Below are 23,357 nucleotides of genomic sequence, written 5' to 3'. Positions count from 1 at the left end.
TATTGTCTCGTTCTGAGGACTTATTACTACTGTTCCTCAAGTCCGAACTGAATTGGGAAAAGGGGCGTTTAAGTATGCGGCCCCTGCACTAGGAATCAGCTGCAAAATGTCCTGAATCTACAGGAGCTGGTTTCACTGCTTTTAAATTTCTTTTAAATGACATGGAGGCTGTACATACTGGCTGTAGATGTTATGAATGATTGTTTATCACTTGTGGTAAATAAATATGAAATTGATACTTTATGAACTTGTAACTCACTACTTATTCCCATCATAAATTGTTATATGTTTTATGTTTATGTTATATGTTATATATTTAATGTCCGCAACCTTGTTAATTGTGCTGGTGCCTGTTTTAAAATATAAAATCCTACCAGCTGCTGATCATTTGTGTAGGACACTAAAAGTAGCGAGAAGACAAAGTATCCAGGGATATTATTGGGTGTCTTTCATAATGACAGTGTCACTTTTCATGCACTGATCAATCATCCTGGATGCGGATGGACTTAAAAAAGATTGACTTGCTACAGTAAACCTTCGAAATGTTGAACTCGTTATGCATGAATGGTTATAATTATTGACACATTAGCACTTAGCATTAGCACATTAAAGACTGACAACCATGTAGACCAAGCATTTAATTAAGGAATATGTATAATGTGTATTAAACTGTAAACTGTTTTAATATATATATAATATATATATATAATACCAAGCGGCAAACTTTGGTCTGGGCTTTCCCGGAAGACCGAAAACCTGCAATTCATTGAGTGGCCACTTAAGGCTGGCTCCAAAAGGGAGTCAATCCCCATTGGCCCCATGTTAAAATGCCCAACTTACAGCAGAATAAAACATGTTTACAGCCTGGTATAAAAGATGGTTTTAGTGTTGCTAATTTTGCCCTTCATGACAACTGTGAGGGGGGTGAATTGTTTTTATAACTCGCCTGTTTAAATTATATTAAGCCTGCATCTATGGCCCTTTTCACTGCTAGCCGAGTGACTACTGTCTGTTAGCCTCACTCAGCTACTACACGGAGCTCTGAGGCTCAGCCTGTTGGAGCCGTTTGGACTTTTATACATGCAGATACCGGATGAATAATGGCAGGCTGTGTGATTTATGGAGAGAGGACCTCCAGGAAGTCCGTGTTCTAGTTGGTGAGTGAAATTCCTGTATTTTTTTATGTTTAACAATATTTAACAGGTATCGCTGTCAGCATATAGGTTGTTAGCTTATGCTAGCAGATAAGGGCAGCCCCAAGCTGCTAACGATGCTAAGTTAACGGGAGTTGGTGTGTTCTAACCGCAGCTTTTAATGAGTCAAAGACAAGTCAGCAAGAAGAGAGAAGCTATGGTTTATTTTTGGTCATAAGTTGTGAGCGTGTAAATCATGCTCGCTAGCAAATTATGTTACTCCACATGCGCAAAAATTAACATTCTCGCGTGCACGCATAAAGTACTCACGCACAAATTCAACACCCGAGAGTTGTACAGGTAGCTGCGAGCGAGCGCCTGGCATGTTCTCAAAGGATAACTCGGTTTGCACAGTGGAATCCCGTTCGCATGCAGTGGGCTTCTGCTCGCAGAGTGGTGTTTAGCTTGCGTAGTGGATTTCTGCTCGCTCAGCTGATTTCTGCACTCGAGTCTACATGACTTTTGACAATTTGGGGGCGGAAACCAAGGACGGCACTGATCCTCTTATGATGGGTCACTTTCAACGTGATCACAACCAGAGCCCTTAAATAAGAGTGTTACAACACTCCCATTGACTTCTGTCGGAACTGTGGATTGCGGAAGTGATGCGTGTCAGGGGCAGCCGATCGTTCCAAACACTGAATAGTGTTGTGGGGACAGCCCAGCTGACGGTGAGTGTCCCGGTTTCCCTTTTTTTTTCTCACTTTATTTCACCCATTGTTTTGCTCTGCCTGCCTCCCTGTGTTCTCCCTCTCTCCCTCGGCTCCTGAGCCCAGCCAACGACCCGCACCTGCACCTCATCAGCCACCTGTCAGCCTGCCACACCTGCCAGTAATCAACCTCATCCCTGCCTGTATTTCAACCCCGGTTCTCCACATCCTCGCTTGATCGTCGTTGCTCCTTACCTGGTGCCACCTCTACGTTCAGGCTCTCATGTTTGTTTTTTCTCATATTCCCTGTATTTTGTCGCTCCAGTCACTAACCCTGTCTTTCTGTCTGTTTTCCCTCCCAGGTTCACTCACTCGTCCTCCGTTCAGTCGGCTGGGCTCATCCTCCGGTCCTCTCCTCTCGGGCTTCCTCCACGGCGCCCTCCCGGCCTCCTGCCTCACCACCTGTGCCTCGCCTGCTCCGTGAACCTCAATAACGGCCAACCCGCTCTATCTCCTGAGCCACAGCCGCCCGGCTCCTTTATGGAGAAATAGTTTACTGAAAATCTGGGTGTGCAGCCGCCGGTGGTTTTGGAGAGGGCTCACTGCATTGTCAGGTCGGCACAGGCCCCAGCCTCCTCCCCGCGAACCTTTATTGTGAAGATCCTGAACTACCGAGACAAAGTATGTGTTTGGAGAGCATCAAGAGCAAAAGGCCAGCTGACCTATAAGGACAACACCATTAGGTTCCATCCGCATTTGTTGGCCGAAGTATACAAACAACAATGGGACGTCTATGAAGTGCGACAAAAGCTGTGAGAGAAGGGGGTTGACAAACACAGGATGCTTTTTCCAGCCAAGCTGCTCGTGACCCACGGAGGACGCACACACACCTTCAACACGCCTGCTGCAGTCTGCCAGTTTATTGCGGGTCTGGTAGGAGATGCCTGATGAAGCTATGGTGAATACCTCTTCTCCCTCCTATTGTTTACTGTTTGTTATTGCTTTTTGCTTTGCTGTCCTTACCTCCCCTTCCTGCCTTCCTTTGGAGGCGGCGATTGGGGGGGCTAACAATAATAGCTTGGCCCGCGACTTTATTATGGAAACTGTTTCTGGATTTCTATATCCGCTTAAGAACTCTATAGACTCCATTTCTACAATTGTACCCCGAATGATCTCTGGGGCATGGACTACTCGCATTGTTGAATGGCAGGACTGTGAAACCTATTTAGATTGGAAAACTCACCTTCGATTAGAACTGGGCACAGCACAGAAGAGAAGTAGAGAAGTAACATGGGGTGGACTAAGAACGCTTTAAAAGAAGGAAAAGAATATCTGCGACAAGAGTGGGAGACTCAAACCAGGACGTCTGTGATGTTTGGAGGAAACACAGAACTAGTGCGGGACTGCAATAAAGAACATGCAGTCAGGGCCCAGCCTCCTTTACGGAAGCTCTGGATAATCCCTCGATTCCTTGCAAAAAATGTTTTCCCACGGTCAACTTGGGTACGTCATGTTGTTTTGTTACTATTATTGCAAGGAAGACCCACATGTTTATGGAGGAACAAATTGGAAATCAAGATGCAGAATGTTATCATGTGTATAGTTACAGTATTCTTGTTAATGTTTTATTTTGCAACATGGGTTAGGTATAACAGGGAGCCTCGCTATCACATAGAACCGCAATGCGGAATGAACAGTTTGCACACGTAAGCATCAATGGATAGCATTAGAGTAATTAGCTACAATGTTAAGGGCCTTCATGGCCCTGTGAAGAGTAAAAAGATCCTCAATGAGCTTAAACATCTTAATTGTACAATAGCCTTTATACAAGAAAGCCCCCTATCAGACTCTGAACATATGAAACTTAAGAGGTCATGGACCAGTCAGTTGTATTTTTCATCTCATAGCTCAGGGAGAAGGCAGGGGGTGGCAATATTGTTGCATAGCTCGCTACAGTTCTGCTTACATTCAATAATTGCGGATAAAGAGGGGAGGTTTATTCTGGTCAAAGGGTCTGTTTGTGGCGTGACTGTCCCCATGCTGAATATCTACGCTCCAAATGAAAGCAACCCTACATTTTTAAGAAAATAAGTGAAATGATTGCAGAAAAAACTGAAGGAGTCGTTTTGATTGGAGGGGATTTTAATTGCATTCTGTCAAATAGAATGGATAGAAATCCACCATCAATAGCCATACCTTCAGGAGGATTTGGGTCTCCTTGATGCATGGAGACATGTACACCCGAAGGGCCGGGATTACACATTCTACTCAAACTCACACTCCTCATATTCCAGAATTGATTATTTTTTTGTCGCTAAAACGGACTGTCATAGAGTACTGGATTGTAAGATACATAACATAACCTTAAGTGACCATGCCCCAGTTAATTTGATCTGGGACCTGAGTAGGTGTTCTAGACCAGGCCTATGGCGCTTGAATGTCTCACATCTAAATGATAATGCATTTAAAGATTACATAAAGGCAGAATTGGCTCAATACCTTCACTTTAATGACACAAACGAGACATCACCAGTGACCTTGTGGGAGACAGCCAAGGTAGTCTTGAGGGGAAAAATAATTTAATTTGCATCAGCTAAGACAAGACTTCGGGAAGCCAAACGCAAGGAACTTGAGGAACAAATTAAATGGTTGGAACAGAGACAAAGTAAATTATCTACGAATGATTTAACTCAGCTTGAGGAAGCCAGGAGATCTTTGGGAGACCTGCTCACAGATAATATTGAGAGAAATTTAAGATTCTTAAAACAGCGTTATTATGAAGGTGGGAGTAGAGCTAGTAAATTTTTAGCATTCCAACTTAAAAAACAGATGAGCCTAACGGTGTACAGAAAATTTAAAATAACGACCCAGATAGACCCTTTTGTATAAACCAGATGAGATATCGGGCGCGTTTGCCACTTTCTATGAAAAACTGTACTTGAATATGGACACATGCACAGATTTTGAAAAACCTGATGCATACTTAGAGGGCTTAAATCTACCAAAGCTGTCGGAAGAAGACTCACAAGCTATGGACTGACCCATTACAGGAGAGAAAATCGTAGAGACGATCAAAGGTTTAAAAAATGGCAAGAGTCCGGGCTTAGATGGATACTGTATATGACTTAAGTCTTATTCTAGAAAGAGCTTATGCCTATGCATTTGAAAACGGGGAACAATTTTGGTAATTCATAAGGAGGGGAAGGACCCTACAGAACGCAGTTCATATAAGCCCATAGCGCTTCTAAATTCTGACCAGACAGGTTTTATTACCGGTCTGATAATATCTGTTGGTTACTGAACGTTATGTCTTATGCCAAATCGAAACCAGTCCCATGTTCCTGAAAAGGCATTCCTGGCCGTTTCTATTCAGGGTGTTGAAGTCATACGGTATGGGTCCTGGCTTTATTAAATGGGTCCAAATGTTATGCACGTCGCCAAAAGCATCGGTAAGGGTAAATGGGTGTTTCTCGCAAACATTTCAGTGGGGGAGGGGTTGCAGATAGGGGGATCCCCTCTGACCTCTCCTTTTTTCCCTCAGTATAGAACCCTTGCACAGTTAATACAAAATAGCACAGACATTTGTGGTATTGAGGTGAGCGGGGAGGAACACAGGTTATCGCTATATGCGGACGATGTTTCCCCACAGATTAAGCTAGCTTTCTCATTTACATGACCCAGGGAGGAAATTAGATATTTGGGATTAATTATACCTCCTGATCTCAGCTTATATCAGAGTAATTATATTAACTTGACAAAATTAAGCATGACTTGAACTGCTGGACTACGCTCCTCCTTTATTTAATAGGCAGGGTGGAAACTGTTAGAATGTTAGAAAACGTTCTCCCAAGGCTCCTCTTCCTCTTTCAAACTCTGCCAATCTCTCCACCTAAACCCACTTTTGGTCTCATAGATCGTCTCATCTCAAGGTTTATATGGCAGGGTAGGAGACCCAGAGTCCAATATAAAGTCTTACAACTGGCAAAAACTGAAGGGGGCCTAGGCCTACCCAACCTGAAGCATTACTGGCTAGCATCACAGTTACGTGCAATGATAGTGTGGTTATTGGATGACACAAGTACAAGATGGCTTAATATGGAAAAATGTTACAGTCCTGATATACCTCTGTCAGTAATCCCCTTTAATAGGAATGAATGAAGAGATTTCTTGGGAAAATGGCCGGTCACAACAAGTGCAGCTTAGAAGGAAATACAACAGATGTTTAAGCTGACAGGCGATTTCTGTTTTGAGTTCAATCACTCACATTCTAATGTGAGTGATTTTCTTCCCTTAAGATTTAAAAACTGGAAACTTCTGAACCTCCATTATGCACACCAGTTACACAGTAATAACAACTTCAAATCATTTGATCAACTGAGAACAGAATTTAAACTGCCAAAAACAGATTATTTCAGGTATCTACAATTGAGAAGCTTCATACTCCTCCCTTATAGAACAGTATTTATAAAAAATTCAGGGGGGAGAACATCCAAGGAAACCAATAACTAATGTTTATAAAATTATTGCTTCAATGACAAAAGTTAATTCATTTTTTGTGAATGATAAGTGGGCCAGGGAGCTACGGGTAGAAATAGGTGAGGAAGTTTGGTTGGAGATATCAGGCTCAAAAGTCACAAATACCCATTTATAGAAGGAATTTCAATGGAGAATAAATAACAGATTCTTCAGAACACAGTCATGGCTAAAATTGACCCAAACCAATCAAGTCGCTGTTGGAGGGGGTGTGGAGAGACAATGGAGACTCACTCACATATTTTTTGGCAATGTCCAATCTTAGATAACTTTTGGAAGTCCATTTTTGTATACATTAATAAAGTATTCAATGTAGAATTGTTGGACTTCTGTAAATAACATCACAGAGTACGGTCTCGACCTGCTCTTTTATGAAAAGCGCTGTGAGATAACTGTTGTTGTGATTTGGCGCTATATAAATAAAACTGAATTGAATTGAAACCAGATTTGACACACAATAGGAAAAATATGTATTTATTACAGATATTACTGGTAGCTGCAAAGAAAACAATTACAATAAAATGGCTTAAAAAGGAGTCGCCAAATCAAGCTGAGTGGCTAACAATATTAAGAAGTATTTACAATATGGAAAAAATTACATACTCATTGAGATTACAGAGGGATCTTTTCACTGAAAGGTGGGCACCATTGATGACAGTGATGGAAGACCATTAGAACTGACTCAGGTTAGAGCTACCAGGCGACCTTGTATACAGCCCATGTTTTTCCCTAAGTTGATGTTTGCTTTGTTTGTTTTGTTTGCAAGTTTCATCTTCAAGGTTGTTACTTATTTTTATCTTTTCTCATCTTTGTATCTCTGGACATACTTCCCTGTAGACTTCACTGTATACGTAAGAATGTATGAATGTTGAGATCCCTTGTAAAAGATATTGTCGTTAAACTGAGCTAAATGCTGTAATGGGAGATTTGAAAGATGTTCAGAATAAAAAAATAAGTGACAAAAAAAATAAACAAGTGTACGTTAATTCGTTGGCATTCAAAGTTTATCTTCGGTAATTAGAATTATTGTAGAAGTTAGCAGCACTTAGCGGCTGCCGTAGTAGTAACTTAACGTTATTATGAACGGTAACGTTAGCTACGTGAAATAGATAACATGGAAAGCTTGTATCTAGCAAGGTTGTTCCTTGGTTAACGTTAATTCAGTCATTAACGTTGGACAGTGCATCGGCTGATAAGATCAGCAGCACAGAAACAAGTAATGTTAGAACTGCAGCAGATAGATAACGACTTCATATGTTTTTCTGTTGAAGAGGCGACATATGAAACCATCGGAGACTTACTTTAATGAGTGAGCAAGCAAGTTATCCACAAAGGATCCAAATATTAACGAGTTATGTTCCTGTCAGAAACAGCTCTCTGTGTTGAATCAGTGCCTCTGATTAGCTAAAACTGAATATTTTAACCTTCATGAAGGTAGGATTATTGCAGGACTGCATTGATTTTAGCTCGGTGTACATAATAAACTGGCAGCTGTATCTGCATATAGGCCTCATAGAAACGTGCCAAACTTGTATATTTAAGAGTAAGTTAGTGGAGTGCAAATACCATATTAAGCCAACGATAACCAGGACAAACTTTCTTACACATTGATGCAAATATGAATATCGTGACATGAGACATACAAATAATTAGAGCTACGGAGGCATTTACACATCCTTTCAGCTGCTGGTTTGTCTTTTGTTTTGGCTGTGTTGAATGCTCTTAGTGGCCTTAATAGGTGCACCTTTACAATGTAATGCAGTTCAATACAACATCTGTGCCATTATTTAATTAAGTTTACACATATGAGCATAAATGTGTAAATTTTATTAAATGTTTAATGTAAAGGATTTTTTTGCCCTCCCTATTTACATAATGTACATTACAGGGCCAGAATATCAGAAACTCCTCTGAATATAATGCAGCTCAGTACAACACCAAATGAACTTGTAATTTCCACTGAAATAACATGAAAAAAGTTTATAGTTATGTAATATCAAATTTAAAAATTCTTTACTGGGGCACAGAACCAAATAACCGAAATCATGCCAATGTCCAGATACAACTGGACCTAACTGTGTACTCTCACTCCTTTAATCTCAACCTCATGAATTTTTTTGGGAAACATTGGCTTGCCATGTATATTATAATTATTATTAATATTATAATATTACCCTGCGACCCTGTACGCAGGATAAGCGGTTGACGATGGATGGATTATAAATATTAAAATCCATATCTTAAATGTATTAACCTCGTATTAATGTGTATTAACACTGTTTCATCTTTCTTCTCCCTGTTCTTTCCAGCAGCACCAGGCTCGTGTTTCCTCAAGACCTGGTCTCATCTGGGGCCTATGAACTGGTCTGCTTCTGACAGTGGAATGTCTCAACAACCTCCCTGACCCTCTCCCTTTAGATAATATATAATAAAGTGTTATGTTGAATGCAATTGGTTGCCTTATATATTTTGCACTATTGACCAAACTTCTCTCTTGACTTAAACTGAGCACCTTCAGTTATTTATTGATATTCACGTGTTGGGGATGTTTATGTGACTGTGTCTTAACACAGCAGTACATTAGGACATGTGATATACAGTAGACTAATTATATATATTCTGCATATACAATACATTCTATGCATGTATTGGTATGTTCAGAGGTATAGTTTATAAATATAGTCTCTGCTGGTGTCTGTCCCACCTGAAACCATTCAAAGTGGTTGACAGAGCGGATGACAGTGATAAATCATGATGTTTTCAGAACTATTCAGAGTTTGGAACGATCGGCTGGCCCGTGAGACGCATCACTTCTGCATTCCACAGTTCCGACAGAAGTCAATGGGAGTGTTGTAACACTCTTATTTAAGGACTCTGGGTGTGATCACGTTGAAAGTGACCCATCATAAGAGGATCTGTGCCCTCCTTGGTTTCCGCCCCCAAATTGTCAGAAGCCATGTAGACTCGAGCGAGCAGAAATCAGCTGAGCGAGCAGAAATCCACTGTGCGACCTAAACACCAATCAGCGAGCAGAAGCCCACTGCATGCCACATGCTCACCAGCATGTTTTACACGCTCACAAATTATGACCAAAAATAAACACCATAAGAAGCCAAAAGATGTAGCATTCCTTGTGATTCAGCAAACAGTCTGAGGTGATAACTGCATTTGTTCAGCTGTTCTTTAGCAAGAGTTCAGCTTTAATGTTTCATGTTTTATCTGTGGTCTACGATTAGCTCTTCAGTAAGTAGTAAAGACAGGGAGTGCTAATATATATAGAATGTATTACAATTTGAACCATAAACCATATCTTTTTTTAGATGGATCTATGATACCAATATGGACAATATTTAAAACTTAAACAGAAGGAGAGAACGCCTTTCCACGTCAGTCCACGCCAACAGATACAAACTTCCACGACAATAACAAGGCTTCCAGGTCTCTGCAGCTCCCTGGCACCAGGTGGGACATCAGATCCACAGTGTGACTGTAGGAGGAAAATGTGTAATAAATGCTTCAGGTGATGAAAAATATAAAGTAAACAATACAGATGAGTCTTTAATAATAGAATATTGTGATGAAGTTAATTTTCTAACGTAATTCAATTTAAAAAGTGAATCTATGATATATTCTAGATTCATTACACAAAGTGAAGCATTTCAAACCCTTTTTTGGTTTTCATCTTGATTACGGTCTACAGCTAAGGGAAATAAAAACTCCAGTATCTCAAAATGTATAAACATTTTAGAATAGCCTAAATACATTTCTGCTTATAAATTATACAGAAATGTCAACTGGAGAAGAGCTCTCTAATCAGCTAATTAACTCAAAACACCTGCAAAAGTTTCTGAAGCCTGTAATCTCTCAGTCTGGTTCTGGCTACTGAAGATGGGGGTGGCTGCGCGTGGTGGGCATCTTCCTCCTCTCCAACAGGCCACAGTCTGATCTTGTTAAGTAGGGGTGGGCCACCAATTCTGTTTCTCTTCTTTTGTCCTTGTTTATTATAGTCAGGGAGGTTAGTTGCTTGCGTTTTGTTTGTTTTATAGGTTAGTGCTGATTTCTAGTTAGAGGTGTTTTGTTATGCTGGCCTTGGCTCACCCTGAAGTAAACTACAGTAGTTTATCACTACTTGTTTCAATCTGTTATAAATAAATTCACAATAGTCTACATTGTGTTCATGTGGCTCCTTGGGACTTGGAGATGGGGGTAGTTCCGCGTTGTGTATGGGCCCCTAGACCGGGCGTAACAGTATATTGACCATATCTAAAGCATTCTTTTCATGACAACTGTCTTCATTTCCTTCCAGCTAGCTCCATCTTTCGCCTCCTTTACAACATACCTGCTTCATCCTCAGGCAAACCTGCCCCCTCCCCAGTGACAACCTACTCTCTCCTACCCATAACTACAGCTGGCACCTGTCCTTGAAAGCCTGAGTCCAAAGTGGTCTGCCAGAGAAGTCCAGAGAACTTCCCTTCCCTGACAGCAGAGGCTAGTAATTAGTGTCACCTAGTCTAATTAATGTCAACATAGTAGAGCCCTGAGGAAACCACACAGCCTGTTACTGCACCTGCACATAAACACTTTGAGCTTTCTGTAGAAAGGAGTTAATAAATATTCTACTGTAAAAGAGGGTACAAATTGTTATCAACAACCTTTTTGTGAATTGAATAGCATCAAATAGCTAGCTTATGTTTGCAGTTAGTGGTATGTCAAGATTTGTCAAGCAGGGTAACACGTACTTCAAGAATTGAACCCAAATGCAGACTCTAAGGCTGCAGTGCGGTTCAAATGATTTAATAAGCCAAAAACAAAATACAAAAGAGGCACAGGGAATAATCAGAGTCTAACACACTTCTCTGCTCCTCCATTTCAGGAGTTACCTAGCCAAAATCCCATAGTGACGGTGTCTGCCCCCCGACCATTGAAATTGTTTAAATCAAAGGTAAACAGAAGAAGAGCTGTGCATAAAAACCTCATAAAAATTAAAACCACAAGAGCAATAGTGCCAAAGAAACTACTAATCAGCTCTAAGCCTAAACTAAATAACTCATTTGAAAGCCTTGATCTTAGTCTTTCACACCCAAGTTGGAAATCACTCAAACCTGGTCCCTACTCCGAGTTTTAATCTAAATTTGCATATTTTTTTGTCAACTTTAGTCCTTAAAATGGACAAAGTTACTGTTGATGGGGATATTAATATTCATGTGGATTCTGCAGCTGATGAACACAGTGGAGACCGCAGCTGTGCAGTGCACCCAGATTGACTTGTGATACCACTTCGTACAATCGATCCTGTTTATATTCTACTCTCTGCATTCCTTAATGTTGTCACGTGTGATAGCCTACAGATGTTGTAGGCATTGTTTATGGTTCACATTCCTCGTATCCTGTCGTTATTTACACATGAAACATATTAGCTGTGGTGTAACAACAAAGTTTCCAAATGTCAACAAGGTGCACAATATTCAGGTTGACCATGCAACGCAAGCACTAGGTTGCCTCACATTAGTAGCTAGTGACCCACTGCTGTGACTGAAGGACAGACATGATTAGTAAGTAATTTGTTTATTTCTGTAGTGTACAGCCTTTACATATGTTAAATTTGTCAATTTTTCTAATTTCAGATTCATTATCTTTGTTTAACTCAAGTTTATTTTGTGAAATTAATAACTATTTTTGAGTTACCAGTTCCTGGAGAGTTGCTGCTGGGGGTCTCTGACAAAAGGACTTCTAGTCGCATTTAAGCTGTTTAAGTAGGGGAATGGATAATTGGACTGCACCATGTTTTCCCATATCGTGGGGGTGGCAGAGTTTCCATTTTGGAGCTGTGTTCTTTTCTTTGCTAGTTCTACTTTGTTGTTATAATTATTTGATTGATTTACCCTTAGTTAATGTTAGGTAGCATTGGCTTAACATTTGTTGTAGTTATGGTGGTTTGTATATATATATATATATATATGTGTGTGTGTGTGTGCGTTTGTCTACCCCTTTGTGTCAGAATGGCCTGATCAGCCACTATATAAGTTTCCCCATGTCTCAGTCTTGTGTTAAGGTTCTGTTGCCTGAGTTAAGGTAGTCCAGTCCAGAAAAGTGCACAGTTGTGAACAAACTGTGTGGATTTGTGCATTTATATAAAATAATTTGGAGACTTAATTTTCTTTGATTTTGTTAAAGGTTAATTCAAGAATGACAAAATTCTTTTTAAACTTTATTCGTCAAGCGAACTTCCACTGATCCCACCAACGACCCGGACAAAGGATGACCAAACTTCTAACCCGCCTACCAACAACCCGGCTGGGAGAAACGACAAGCAGTAAGACCAAAACCCTGCATTCTGTGGTCAGTGATGTCCAATAGTCTGTTAATCTATTATCTTTACTCCTTAAAACTCATAGCTTGCGTTCATTAGCTGCCTGTATGAGTCAAATTCTCCCCACAATAAAACCCCACATCCTCATTGTTTAGCCATTGTTTTGATTTGATATATATGTAACTGCATTTATATTCACCTTAGTTAATAAACTTCATTGTAATCAAAGAAATTGTGTATTGCCTATCTCAAGTCCCTGCCATGAGAATTTACCCCTTAGATAGGAGACTGACTGATTACTTTAAGATAATTGAGCAATTATTAACTAACTGATCACTAGTGAATAATTGTATAATTAAATGGTACCCAGAGGTCTGGAGACTCTGGGTGAATCAAATCTCTGGTGGTGCCCCGCGAAACGAGAGCTTTATGAATGAATATTCTCTGAATATTAAAATTCATAATTGGTATTATCATAAATTTATTAAAAACAGAAGTAGACATGCTACAGCTGTAATGGCCAATAAAGGCTTTTCGATTGATTATTGAGACGTTATGAATAATTTTGGACATGCCACTTTTTGTTCAAATGTAAATAAGATGAGTAATTTTTCGATCTTCTGGGAGACGCCTGTGTCATTTCTAATCAAGAAATAACTTGCTGGTTGAATAACAGTAACTTTAAGTCAGAATTTGCCAGGGGTATGAATAATTTCAGGCTTGACTGTATTTATTATTTGCCTATGTAGCCCTGTTTATAGTTATTATAGTAATGACATTAAATATGATAGTATTCGCCGTAGTATATGGGTAATTTTTACAGCTTCGGTTTTCCTGGCCCCCACAATACATGCACTATTTACTTTAATGTTCATTAGTAGTAGCACTCCATAATTTCTAACAAATCAGATATTTTTAAATTTTTTCTGTGGTTTTATTTGCCTCTTATTCATCAAAACCTTGATATATTTTTTGTTTTACTTTTGTTCAAAGTCCTATTTATAACAATAAAAATTTGTTTTTATACTGCATTGTCATGGTATGTTGGTGAGGTCTCATAGCAAAATGTTAGGGATAATCTTTGTTTATGTTATGCGTTTCTTAAAATAACAGGAATTAACAATATCGGATTTAAAAAATATCAAAATCGGTATCTGATTTAAAAATCCCATAGTGGTCGGGCTCTATTTGTCTCTGTAAGCTAGTGAACTACATGATGCTAACATTGCGAACTGTGTGCAGCGCTACATTGCCTGCATGTTGAGTGTTATGGAAATGTCCATGTCCCAGCGCTGTAGAAACTGTTTGCTGATAGTGATTTAAAGTTTTTAATTTTAATTAGCAGCACAGTACAACTGAAAATTGTAAGCTGATATTCAAGTGAGCTGAGCACAGCTGCATTTATGTTCATTTGCTTTGTTTTAAAGGGGCTAAATGTAAGTTTTATTTTAATAAATCAAATTTTCATTGCCTTATTGTCAATGGGCTCAAAACTAGAAATGAAGCACAAGCCTGTTTTCTCCGTTGCTTGCATCAGCCACTATTCTGCTTTTAATATGAGGTCTCCTAGGCGGTGGGCCAACGGCAGTTTTCACGTATTTAGATGATCCCCATCAAGGGAGGGCCCGTATTTTTGCTGACAACTTCTACAGTTTTCAACAAATGAAACAAAATTTGTTGCCACTCGTGCTTCTGGCATTTTTTTTGTTTATCCAACTTACTTTTTCTGGCAATAAGAGCGGACCGCTATGTCTGGGGTCCGATTTACGTGACCTATATTCACTTATTATCCAATGGAGTGCTTGGAAAAGTGCCCAACTGCGGAAAACCCGGAAATAAATAACTCGCCGAAGCGAGTGAGACAGTTATTATTAAATCAATAAATAAACTCACGCTAACATTTTACTTTCAATAAAGCTAAAATAAAAATAGATTTACGTTGTAATCATGGAATGTAAACATTTGGTCTTCTGCCTTTGGGTGTTAGCTTCATTGCATCTTGCCTGTCATCACATCTTGAATCTGGAGATTTTACAATCAATTGTCCCTTCAAACTGCAAAAACAGAGGATACATTTACCACAAGTTAACTGTCACCCTGCTTTGTTCACCTTAAACTGTAAATGTTTACACTTATAAATCTGATGCTTGTGTAAATAACTGCCATATAAACATAGTCTTTATTACTTTTATATTGTCATTATATAGGTTCGTTTGTTATGCACCAAAGCCCCAAGGGCAAATTCCTTGTATGTATAAGCTTTACTTACACATACAGCTCTACATTGCAGTATAATGTTAGCTGATTCTGATTAATAAAATACAAACATGTGAGTACTTTAGAGGTAGACTTCACTGTCATCCTTAGTTTTTTCTATAATAATTTATAACATAACATTGTCCCTTAAGTTTTTGGTGATCTATTACATAATATCAGTTATCACAAATTTCCGTTCCATTGTATTGTTAGAAAATTTCACCTGTCAATCTTAATATGATGAGCAACGTCACATAATCACGCCAACCACCAGATTGCTCCTGTACTCATCCAGGTTTGCTAAGATCACATGTATAAAAGAAAGAGGGTGCTGTGTGCATGTAGAGAAGACTGGACTGGACCCATCATTCCTTTTACAGACACAGGATGGGAAAGTGTGTTCATTCAGTGTTTTTACAGAAATACCTTGGGACTAGGAAGGTCTTGCAGCTGAAGAGGCAGTGTGACGATACAATTAGAAAACCTAAAAACCTCCTGCTATATCTGCTCACACTCTCTACCCCAGAGACAACTAGAGCCATTTCACTATCATTACAAAGACAAATGAACCCAGGAACAAAGAAGGCAGTTTAAATCAAAAAGAGATGTAAAAAAGGTATAGAGATATTAGCAATATAAAACACCAGCTGTACTCTTGCACCGTTGTGCAGTGAAAGAATTTAAATTGCACTGATTGGTAGGGTATCGTTTAAAATTTACGACACCAGTACCCTAAAGTGATACTAATACTTCATTAGATACCTTGCATAAAATACCAACTGTTGAAGCCTTAGTAGTTGATTGGTACCCTAAAATAATTTTATGGTTGTTATGGACAAGCAAGGAGATCTATTTCTTTTTTCAAATTGCTTTATAATCACATTGGGAAATTGTATCAGATCACTTCTCATCCTACTTCTGTCTTCCTCAGAGGAAGGATGACAGCTTGGAAGTTTTTTTGTATTTAAATGAGATAGGAGTGAAACAGCTTAGTGACCACATGAGCTGTGGAAAACAAATTTAGGTTAAATCTTATGTTTATTGAAAGTAAACAACAGAATTATTTTGTTAACTTTTGATTATTAAACTGAATTGAAAGTGATGAAACAAACGGTAAGCCTAGCTTGTGGTGATAAAATTGCAACAGTGACAAACCAGTGATTCTTGAGATCTGGGACAAAACATGTCCACCAGATGAAACCGTTTGTGGGTAAAAAATGTCATCAATATTACACATGCACTTAACCTGAAGACTAACAAGGATAATAAAAGCACAACTAAATATTTCATGTTTTAGAAATGTTTTTAATTTTAAATGATGAGTGACTAGTGTCTGTAAAAACCCTTGTCCGGAAGCAGGTGTCATTACATTAAAATAGCTTAAACAATTAAAAGTAATTTTAAATTAAATGTTATATTTACAATGTGTAAGTAGTTCAGTAATTTAATGAGCATCAAAAGTTAAAACTGAAAAAATTATTTTAATGTAGTTTTAAGACGATTTATCTTGTGTCCTGGGTTTTTGTCAACACCGTCAGAACTTTTTCTTAAATAAAAAAAATCAGGAATTATTGAGGGCAGCTAAAACTCTGAGGACCCCTTTATCACTTCCTTGTTCTTTCAAATGCCATGAGACCACTCTAGCTCTGGTAAGTTTTTAAAATTCTTTAAATTTGCAACATACTTGTTAGTACGTTGCATGTGACAACCATAGTGTGTCACACCATAAACAATGTAATGTAAGATTTGTATGATATATTCTGTTATAAATGCTCAATTTAGGTAAAGAATAAAGGTTACAAGCAATGAATGATAAACAAGATGGCTCCTGTGAGAAGCATGTGTTATGAGATGAAACATGGTATTTTGTCAACTCCATCAGGATTCGTGTCTGACGGTGTTGACTTTTTCTAAGATGGTGTTGACAGATGCCATTATGTGCATCATTCCTCATTTTAGTGTAGTTTACTTCAATACTACATACGAAGCATTTGATATTTCCGTTTGCGCAGTTTTGTGTTGAATTTCAACCAATTTCCATATAGGTTTATGTTTTGAATTGAATCTCATTTTCATAGCCTGTCAGGTACTTGATGTATTAAGGCGTTGCTTATGATGACCCATCATTGGCAGCTTATGCTTATCCATCAGAAAAGTATATTGACCGCATAATGGTATGCATTTCAGGGTAGAATGGCTAGGGAGAAGCTCTGTGGAGGAATGAAAGAGAAGGAACAGGGAATATAAAAAAGGCAAAAAAAATTTGAAAGACAGCCTGAACTGAAAGAAGAGTTGCTGAGAAAGGCGAGGGAAAGATGGAGAAATAGGGTGAAGGAGGGCAAAATAAAAAACATCAGTGATTTGGAAGAAAGAGAAGAGGTATAAGAGAAGGTTTTGGAAACAAGCACAGAGTCAAGACAACGCAACACCCCACCACAGAGTCCTTTGGACATCAGTTTTGAGGATCCAAGGAGTAGTAGACAGCTAGTTGCTGGTGAAAGGGAAAGATGCAAAACTAGAAAAAGAATCTCTAGAGAGATTAAAGCACTGAAAGAAACTTGACAAGTTAAAAAAAGAGAGGGACAAGCTGAGAAACGACTTGAACGTGGAAAACGTATTCAAAATGAGAAGACACAGAACTCACCTCGGACCAAAACAGAGATGATGGTTCAAGGGAGCCATCTCAGAAATCCTTTAATCAAAAGATTACTGCTCTTCCACCATGCAGTGACTGCAGAGCTGAGAAATGCTCCTCGCACCGACAGAAGAGGCAAACTCGCATCCCAGCATCCAAAACTGTCTTTGTCTGGCCGAATTCTCAAGAAGTATCGCCTTATCCACAGGGTTCATGAGTTTGGCCTGACTTACAAAACGCTGACATAAAAAATACCAAAACAAAGGAAGCCTAGATTCCTCTACACCATATCCCTGTGTTCACAGCTTTTTGGAAAACAATGCAAGTATGACAACAGACAAGCAAGACACCATTACCAGGGAAAAAGTAAAACGTCAAAGGATGATTCTGACCGACGCGATGCAAAACCTTCACATTGCATTTGTCCAGCAAAACCCAAACATTAGACTTTATTACTCGTCCTTCTGTGCATTGCGTCCATTTCACTTTACATCTCCAAGAGCCTCGGACCGAAGGACATGTCAGTTTCTGTACCATGAGAATGCAAAACTGATTCTTGAGGTCCTGAAGTCATTCAATGCTTTGACAACCAGCAAACTTGAAGAGAGTTTTCAACTTGTATGTTCTCAGCAAACTAATCTTATCTTTTACGTACCTGCACCCAAAGAAATGAGACAACCACCCATGTCCACTCAGTTCAAAATCAAACCAAGGAGTACAGAAACATGATAACAAATTGTGATGAAACCACTGTTATTGTTCATGTTGACTTCTCTGAGGCCTGGAAATGTAAATTCAGCTCAGACGTACAATCCTGTCACTATGGGCAAAAGCTCACACTTCATACGGGCATGTTCTACAGCAAGCATGAAAAGGCAGGATTCTGCACACGTCTCAGGGTCCAAGCGGCAGGATGCTGCAGCCATCTGGACCTATATGGATCAAATCCTGAAAGCCATTCATGCAAGATTTCCAAAGATTAACACTGTTCACTTTTGGTCAGATGGTCCAAGCAAACAGTATAAAAATAAGAAGAACTTTCATCTCCTCTGTGCTGTCCCTCCCAAACTGGGATTCAAGAATACAACGTGGAATTTCTTTCCTACATCACATGGCAAGGGTGCCCCAGACGGCATTGGGGCAACAGTTAAGAGGTGTGTAGACAGTATTGTGCTGAGAGGTCGGGACATTGTGGATGGCAAAGCATTTTATGAGATGGTGTCCAGCAGCCTAAGTGGTGTCAAGCTACAATGCGTTACCAGTGATGACTTTTAGTCCTATGACACTATTCTCATGCCACCCCTGAAATCCATCCCTAGAACAAGGAAGATTCATCAAGTTGTAGCTCAAGGGAACATCATCCATTGTAGAAACATTTCATGTTTTTGTAGTGAGCCCCAGATTTGCCAGGGTTTCAGTCCTGTTACTCACACTTTGTCTGGGTCCTTCATCTGGGTCCTGAGGGATGCCATCCAGAGTCCTCTGGCGATGCTGATGGAGGCAATAGAGAAGGAGCCTAGCAGAGAACCTGAGGGCACAACAACTGGGATAGGCCCTGCTGATACTCAGAGTTGAGACTGGCTTGTTGTCATGTACGAGCAGAACTGGTGGCTGGCTAAAGCCTTAACAATTGACCCAGAGCATCAAGATGTTCAAGTTGAATTTTTTTTCACCCTCATGGGCCAAATGATTTCAGAAAAAACAAGGACAGCGCGATGTCTGCTTTGTGCCATTGACAGATATTCTAGTCGAGCTGAATGAGCCATCATCACCCATCTGTACAAGCAGCACCAGGGAGATGTACAACATATCAGCAGAGGTCATGGATTTCATAGAAGAGGAACACTTGAATCGTCTGTTGCCTGGTGTTTAAACTCCATCGACTGCCTTGAGAAGTCAAATGTTAAGTTTATGACAGTTTAGCAATATTAAAGGTTTAACTGTCATTTTGTCTATGGATGATTTGAATTAGTTTATATACTTTATAAGCAGCGTATATTTGAAGATGTTGTGGGGTTAATGTGTGTTTTTTTTTTTTTTTTTTTATTGCCTGTAAAGTCCCTCTACTCCTATGACATGAAAAATTGGTTATATAATGTGTTTCATATCTTGCAAGGTTATATTTTTGAGAGTTCAATGGTCCTTTTGAATGAAATATTTTTATGTTTCTTACAAGTTTGTCACCACCGTCGGTTTTGTATCCACACCGTTAATGCCTTGTCAACTACGTCAGATTGTTTTTTTTTTTTTTTTTTTTTTTTTTGTTCCCTCAAGAATATTTGTTAATAAAATGGTTGCATTTTCAAAGTTATTGTGTAATTTGTATGCTTCTAAGTAATCTTTATTTGTAGAGCACTTTTCAAAAACAAGTTACAAAGTGCTTTAACAAGTGTAAAGACAATATACCCAAAAGAAAATACAAAAACAATACAAGAAAAGCATGAAAACATTGAAAAGTCTAAAATACAGATATATAAAATTAGTAAAATAAAAGGGATAAAATAAAGTCAAATAAGATCGGGAAAGGCTCTCCTATAAAAGTATGTTTTAAGAAGGGACTTAAAAGAGTTCACTGACTCAACTGACCGATTTCCTCGGGCAGGCTGTTCCAGAGCCTCGGGGCCCTGACAGCAAACGCTCTGTCCCCTTTAGTTTTCAGTTGAGACTCTGGAACAGACAACAGACCTCTGCCCGAGGATCTCAAGGTACGTGCTGGTGTGTATGGGACTAAAAGTTCAGAAATATAACAAGGCGAGAGGCCATGAAGAGCTTTAAAAGTGATCAATAGAATTTTAAAGTCAATTCTAAAACATACTGGGAGCCAGTGTAATGAAGCTAAAATAGGAGTAATGTGGTCATATTTCTTTGTTCTGGTTAAAAGCCTGGCAGCTGAGTTCTGGACAGTCTGAAGTCGATCAATAGATTTTTGGGTTAAACAGGTGAAAAGGCTGTTGCAATAATCCAGGCGTGATGAGATGAAGGCGTGTAAAGTGGTCTCGGTGTCCTTAAAAGTTAACATAGATCGAATTTTTGCTAGATTTCTAAGTTGATAAAAACATGATTGAACAAGCTTTGTGGTGTGCTGCTCAAAATTTAAATTACTATCAAACCAAACACCAAGGTTCTTTGCCACAGGCTTAATGTGATTTACTAGGGAACCAGCAGATGGCAGTATTTAATTTGCAATCTGCTGGGACCCAATGACCAGGATTTCTGTTTTGAGTTCAGCTGGAGGAAATTATTTGACATCCATTTTCTAACTTCACAAAGGCAGTTGTTAAGTGAACTCAGCATTCCAGGGTCTGTGGATCTGACGGGCAAGTGTATTTGTGTGTCATCAGCATAAATATGAAAAGAAATGCCATGTTTATGGATAATATGTCCAAGGGGAAGCAGATACAAGGAAAACAAAATGGGTCCTAAGACCGACCCCTGAGGCACACCATATTTAACTGTTGTATATTATAACATTGTCATATCATATTGTAACATATTTAGTTGTTTACAGACACGCAAAACTTCCTATTTGACAGGTAGGATGAAAACCATTCTAGGGCAGTACCAGAGATCCCCACCCAGTGCCTCAGTCTAACATGATGTTGTGATCAAGTATCACTGTTTGAATTAATTGAATTAAATGATGAATTGATAAATCCATACAACTTAAACCGCAATCATTAAACATTGACTAATCTAACTTTTAAAAGGTGATATGATTTATTTAAAAACATATTTGATTAAGACAATTAAAAACCGCTAAGAGTCAATACCTGTGATAATTTAATTAAAAATAATTTTAGACATTTCTGTGTCTGACAGTGTTGACAAAAATCCAGTGCTGATCCTGTAAACCTCTAATTTATAAAAATAAAATAAAACTGGGAGGTTGTTCCAAAACAAGGTTACATAGCCAAACCCTCATTTAACAAATATGTATACACTGGTTTTTAAAATGAAGTTTTTTTTAAAGAAAATCAAAACCTGTTTTGTCCCTGATTTCAAGAATCACTGAAACATGTCTGAGACTGCAGCTGAAGGTAAGGTGACGGCTGTGAATCACACATGGACTTGGACAAGCGGTTGTGGGCACATAAGAAAAGAGCCGTGCTCTTCTCTTTCTCTGTGTGTTACTTGCGTGTACTGGTTTGACTGGAGACGTTTTGATACTGGACTGTGTTGGTCGCCACCATGAAAAGGTATCGAGTAGCGATACCATCACTATTGATTGGTGATTTATTTGATAAATCACATCACTGTGTTCCGACCCACCTGTTCCTTAACAGGAGTGAGGTTGTGCACACCTTGCTGCAGTGGACACTGTTGAGACAAAGAGAAGCACAACATAATTAATCCCCTCACTCAATGACGTTATACTTAAGTCCAATGAAGTGTTCAGTAACATTAAAACTACATATATTAATAGAAGAGACCCAGGCTGTTGGCTCCTTTTCATCTCAGATGATCTAGATGACACAAAACTTTAATATTTACATTTATTCATTTAGCTGACGCTTTTATGTAAATGCTCCGTACTTGTATAGCGCCTTTCTAGTCTTTTTGACCACTCAAAGCACTTTTACACTACATCTGCATTCACCAGTCACACACATTCATACACATACACTGAGCCTAAGTGCTCAAATGGAAATTAACAGTCACACTCATTCATACACTGGCGGAACAGCCGCCAGGGGCAAATCGGGGTTCAGTATCTTGCCCAAGGACACTTGGCGGCTGGTTTGTCTCAGCCAGAGTTTACAACAATGTGCCAGATTTTAAAATTACAGACCAGTCTGTGCTCCAGACAGCTTTCTATTTAGCTTGTTTTAACATTTGGCTAACGCCAAGCTAACGTTTGCTGTGTTTGTATAAAACATACAGGATGAGAGACTGAGGACAGAGATGATTGAATGAACTCTTTCTACATGTTTACCATACAGACAGGTGTGTTGTCTTTTTACTCGGGAAGGTTTTATTTCAGGTACTTAAGGTAATGAGCGTAGCTGTCGGCAACTCGAGTAGTTTGGAGCTAACTTAACATCTCATGATGATAAATCTACACCAGCCCGGTTTGATACCGCGTTTCGGTGCCCTCAATAAACATTAGCTTTCTTATTCATTGCGTTACAAGTTAAATCAGATTTGACTCTTGAGGCATAGCGTTAAATTATAGGACCCGCTAGTCTCGATAGCAGTATCGATAAGCTCGGACCCAGACCTAATTGATTTTCAGGTTTTGAGAAAGGAACTGGGTCCTTTTAGAACCGGGTCTCAATGCCCATCCCTAAAGAAAGCACTCCCTCTACAAACTTAATGTTATAGAGTATGGGTAAGTGTTTTTGACGTATAATAACTGTGGTGTCACTAACCTGATCTTGTTCATGATGTGGGCCGGGGATCGTGAGGACGCACAGCCTCAAAACAAGCTGAAGCCTAAATCTGTGGAGTGGAATCTGTCTTCTGCTTGTTATTTAGTGCAAAAGGCAAAAACAGACACAAGATGGTGAGAAACCCCAGCAAAGACACGGGCTGTAACATTATGGTCACACACACCACTGACTTCTTTTACACATTGAAACGAGCATCACTTGCAAATATAAATAAAAATATATATGCGCCATTCAGCCGAAATAATAATAATAATAATAATAAAAGAAAAACTACTACTAAGTAAGGCAATTGACATTATTAGTTAAACAAAAATAACTAATGAGAAATTGATGCAGGCCACATTCAACCGATGGGTGCACGATGCTAGCTAGTAAGCGCAGCGTTAGCTA

General features: G+C 39.1%; 1 pseudogene; it reads left to right on the top strand.

The window, feature by feature from the left end:
* LOC119886491 overlaps positions 1–23,357 on the top strand; it is a 54,825-nt pseudogene that overhangs the window by 30,871 nt on the left and 597 nt on the right.

This window comes from Micropterus salmoides, unplaced genomic scaffold, assembly GCF_014851395.1.
Source record: "Micropterus salmoides isolate LMB-PRFRI ecotype aquatic unplaced genomic scaffold, ASM1485139v1 Ms_hic_scaffold_4, whole genome shotgun sequence".
NCBI lineage: Eukaryota > Metazoa > Chordata > Actinopteri > Centrarchiformes > Centrarchidae > Micropterus > Micropterus salmoides.
The sequence above is the reverse complement of the archived record's forward strand: the minus strand, read 5'-3'. Positions and strand labels throughout refer to the sequence as shown.